General features: G+C 52.5%; 1 long non-coding RNA gene across 2 annotated transcripts; it reads right to left on the reverse strand.

Moving 5' to 3' along the window:
• Positions 1 to 993: 993 nt before the first annotated feature.
• LOC115072688 lies at positions 994 to 3,378 on the reverse strand. 2 transcript variants are annotated; one of them, XR_003851718.1, is made up of 3 exons: positions 2,540 to 3,376; positions 2,297 to 2,458; positions 994 to 1,393 (listed from the first exon to the last, which is right to left on the reverse strand). It is a non-coding gene; the product is annotated as an uncharacterized LOC115072688 (long non-coding RNA). The 2 variants fall into 2 exon arrangements; XR_003851717.1 differs by having other exon boundaries at positions 994 to 2,458; positions 2,540 to 3,378.
• Between the last annotated feature and the right edge of the window lie 1,409 nt (positions 3,379 to 4,787).

Raw genomic sequence — 4,787 nt, forward strand, 5'->3', positions numbered from 1 at the left:
ACATCCCGAAGGCTGCTCTGGACTTCATACCCCACTGAGAGAGCCTGGGACAAACCTTGGCCACAGCCTATCAGAAATGATCTACACTTTCTTTCACAAAAGTACAGCCTTCCTGACACCTTCACAAACCTCAGAGCCTCAAGCTGGAAGTTGGTGAACCCTGCATCCCGATTACAAAGGAGAGCTGAACGCCAACCAGCCTTAGCCACGTATGGAAAGACAGGGGAGAGGACTTGGGAGAGACCTGAGCACACTTGATGAAACCACGCATTCCGGTCTCCAGTGACACTGTTTACCTGCCCAGCTTCCTTCAGAGCTCCACGGGCATACAGAATGATCTCAGGTGGTTTATCTCTTCTGCTGGGGTAAAGAACAATGGCTCTTCCAAAACTGTCCTCAAGTCCTGTTTGAAATCCAGCAAGGTCCCCTTTTCCCACTCTGGATTTCTTCCCCTTACTGGTCACTCTGTCACCTTCTGCAAGGCTTCATGCTGCAAATTCGGTCATTTCTGCGATGACTGCTCAGCATCTGTCACCTAAGGGACCCAAGGCCCACAGGGTTTGCAAGGCTTAGGGTGCCAAAGCTGGGCACAACACTTCCCGCAGCTTCAAAGCCCCCAAAGACCCCCAGGCCCCTCAGGACTGTGACAGCACAGGCAGCAGATCTGCCGGTGACTGACCAATGCTTTGGACAAGGGCCCTAAAGCCAGGACTCCCTCATATGGGGGCTGAGAAGACAGCTCAGCAGTTAAAGGCACCTGCTGCTGAGCCTGTCGACCTGAGTTTGATCCCCAGGACCCACAAGGTAGGGGAGAACTGACTCCTGCAAGTTGTTCTCTGCCCTCCACATGCATACCATGTCACGCATGCACACGTGCGCGCGCACGCGTACACACTCACGCACGCAAATATAAAAACAAGAGTTTGCATTTTTAGAACTTTTTTTGGCTGTGCTGTTACATAAGGTTAAAAATAAAATTCAATGACATTCAAATTATAGAAAAATTAGTTTTTATTAAAATTAAAATATAAAATAGCCCGAATAACAAATGTTTTTTAAAGCATTCATTTATCTGAAGCGGTCGAATAAAATGACAACACAAAACGGACATTATAATGAAGGAATATGAAAATATTGAAAACATTACTTAAATGATTCTGAATTCTGTCACTTTGACCATTTCAGTCAAATCTTTTCAAAAAACTTTTACAATCAATATGGCTTTTCAGACAGGTAGCCGTCCACATCCCTCAGGGCTGGGTGAAGATCCGTGTTGGATTTCACTCAGATGGTTCTCAATCTGCACACAGCAGCACAGACGAGCACCAGGTATCACTCCACCATAAGGATGCTGCTGGGCCTCGTTGTATGCACAGTTTGAACTCATGGCTGCCTGTAGAAGGAAGGGGTATCTCAGACAGTCGGGGATCCGCCATGGCTCAGTGCCTCCTGCCTCCGCCTCTCCCAGAGTGCAGTCTCCTCACAGCCCTGTGGCTGAAATCTCCTGGGGTCTCCAAGGGAAGACTAGACCTGGCAAAGGGCCACACATCCTCCTTGTCCATCTCTGCCTGGTGGCTTGATCTCAGCAAGATGAGTCAGCCTTCTGACCCTCATGGAGCCCCAAGTTCTCATACCCACGGCCTCTTCCCATTCTCATGGGTCACCATAATCAAAGGCTGTTGCCAAGAGTCAGCCCCTGCTTACCACCGGCACAGGGACAGTCACCTGATGCGCCCTAAGTGCTCAGGCTGGTTGTAGCACCCATACAGAGAAGGGGTGAACAGGCAGGGAGAGCTCAGTGAGACGCTGTCACAGCATGCCTACCCAGAAAGCCCACTACTGCACGGGGAAAGCACTGCAAGACATTCTTTATGCTGAATTCATAGCTCACAGGCAAGGGGGCCATGCTGCAGTGGATTAATTAATGGTGGCAGTCAGAGCTATAGACAGAAGGCTGGTCTGGGAGAAAAGCCTAGACTTCCTCCCAGACCCTGACCTTGAGACCATGTGACTCTGAGACTACTTGGCACCTTCCCTTGCCCCAGACAAGAAGCTTCTGTGGAGGTGGAGGGCAGTAGAGGGTGGAGGCAAACTGCAGTGTCCATGGGGAGTTTCTGCAAGCCGGCAAATCATTCCATTTTCGTTTTACTTTTGGTTGGATAAACTCTTTTTCTGAGAGCTGCTTTTAGCCTTCTTCAGGGTCTACTTGAGGTTGATGGGTTACCCCAGGAGTCTGGACAGCTCCCACGCCTGGAACTTCCGAAGAATCTGAATGTGAGGGAAGCTTTCCACTTACCCCAAGGCTGGGTCCCGCCCACGTGGGACAGGGGCAATGGCGGCAAGCGTCACCTTGAGATGAGCTGTGAAGACTGAAGCTGCCCGGCTCGCAGCAGCCCACGGAGGGGCAAGGCTAGGAGTAGAGTCCCTTGGACTCCCTTGAGGCCGCCACTGTGTGACCCTGGAAAAGCAGTTGATTTGTCCTTCGGCACAGGACAGAATTCCGGGTCGCCCACCCCCCACATCCAGAGCGCACAGGTACCTTCGCTTTCAGCTCTGTTGCTCCAGAGTGACCCACTGACCTCCACCACAGCTGTCCCAACTCCAGCACCTGCGCGGGGCCTGGCCTGTCCCAGCAGCCATGGAGTCTCTGTGTTCCTTGTGGGTCCTGCTTCAAGCCTCCTCAGTCTGCAGTTCTCAATATGCAAACAGACCCACACAGTTACTTTCCATTTTCCCTAGGCCCCACTCTTCATCACACCGGTGTCCTTACCGTGTGAGGTCTCGGGGCCCTGAGACTCTTCAGGTAACCCAGCCCTGCCTGGCCTTCCTGCCCACCCACTGCTGTCTCCCTGGCCCTGGCCTTTGACTGCTCTGTTCTTTCTGCTGAGTCAGCTCTGCCCACTGCTGCCCAGCTGCCTCCGACTCAGTCACCACATCCTCACCCCCAGGGAAGGTCAAATGAAGACACAGCAAGAGGTCAGTCACTTCTGCAAGCCCAGCAGAGCGCCTCGCCAAAACCCACCCTGCAGCGCCTTGACCTTGGACCTCAGCCAGAACCATGACCAATGAGGATTTGTTGTCTGCAACATTTGCTGCACACAGCACCTCAAATGCAGCAGTGTGCATATTTGTGGGGAGCAGGAGACTGTTGTCAGACTAAGAAAGTTCCTGTGAAGTTTGTTTCCAAGGGTTTGGGGGGCACTTAGGCTTTGCTTTCTCTCTCTGAACAAATGGCTCCCACCCTCTGATCTTTGCTACAGTGGAAGGCTTTGCTGTAGCAGCGCTGGGAGGTCCTGCTTCTCCTTGTCAGGCTTCGTATTTTGTATCCAATCAGGAATAAACTGACAAGTGCCTGAGCAGGTGGATCTGGAGAGACCATTGGAAGCTGAGGGACCGCCTGCCAGAACTCCAGAAAGGTCTGTTATCAGTTGAATAATGTCCCCCAAAGTACTAAGTTCTAGTCCCCAGAGCCTATCCTACTTCACATGGCAAAAATGTGAGCAAATAAAGGTTTTTGCAGTACAGAAAAGACCTGGCTTAGTCAGGTAGGTTCTACCTCACAGGTGTCCCTGGAGGAAGGTAAGAGCTGACCTAGACTGATAGGGAGGGGTTGGATGACCATGGAGGCAGAAGACAGCATGATGCAGTCACAAGATCTGGAAAAGGCCAGAAATGGACCCTCCTGCAGAGCCTGGGGAGCCTGGCCATGAGCTCTCAACTGCAGCCCGAGGAAATGTTCCCTGGCCTTTTTTCCTCCAGAGAAACATATATGTCGATTTAACCACTCAGTCTGCATGCTACCACAGTCGCAGAAGACTGCCACAGTGGTGCTGAGGAGCTGGGTAGCCAGGGCCGGGTAGGAGATGAGCCACAGTCAGTGCTCAGGACAGGGACAGTGTAGACACAGTACCTGGGGGAAGATAGATAGGCCACAAATGATGCTCAGGACAGGGGCAGTGTAGACACAGGGCCCATGGGAGATGAGCCACAGACAGTGCTCGGGATGGGGCAATGGAGACACAGGGCCTGGTGGAAGATAAGCCACAAATGATGCTCAGGACAGGGGCGGTGTAGACACAAGGCTTATGGGAGATGAGCCACAGACAGTGCTCAGGACAGGGGTGGTGTAGACACAGGGCCGGGTAGGAGATGAGCCACAGACAGTGCTCAGGGCAGGGGCAGTGTAGACACAAGGCCCATGGGAGATGAGCCACAGTGTTCAGGACAGGGGCAGTGTAGACACAGGGCCCATGGGAGATGAGCCACAGACAGTGCTCAGGACAGGGTTAGTGTAGACACAAGGCCCATGGGAGATGGGCCACAGACAATGCCAAGGACTAGAGACATCATAGGTACAAGGCCTGGTGGGAGATAAGAATGAACACAAACCCCCAGGCCAGCAAATGACCGTGGCTTGTGGGGGAGTCACGGTTGGCCCATAGAGCATCACAGAGGGCAGCGATGTGAGTGATTCTCCGCACACTGACAAGTCCTAAGGGATGGAGCTCTGCTGTCCCAGCAACCTGAGGTGACGGCTCTTCATGCTGATCGCTCTAGATATTATGTTGAAGTGGTCCACATAAGACATGTCCCCACTTAGAGCCGCAGATGTCACACTGCTCCTCTCCTGTTGGGAGGTAGAGCCAGGAAGAGAAGAACTAGAGTTTGTAACCTGAAGTTTCTACAAAAATGAAAACCATGGAGGAGCTCAGGGACCCACTGGTGGGACTTCCCAGCACCAAACTCCAACTTCACCAGCTCCATAGCAGGTGGGAACACAGCCTTCC

Source organism: Nannospalax galili, unplaced genomic scaffold (genome assembly GCF_000622305.1).
Source record: "Nannospalax galili isolate Female #2095 unplaced genomic scaffold, S.galili_v1.0 scaffold1223, whole genome shotgun sequence".
In the NCBI taxonomy this organism is placed as follows: Eukaryota; Metazoa; Chordata; class Mammalia; order Rodentia; family Spalacidae; genus Nannospalax; species Nannospalax galili.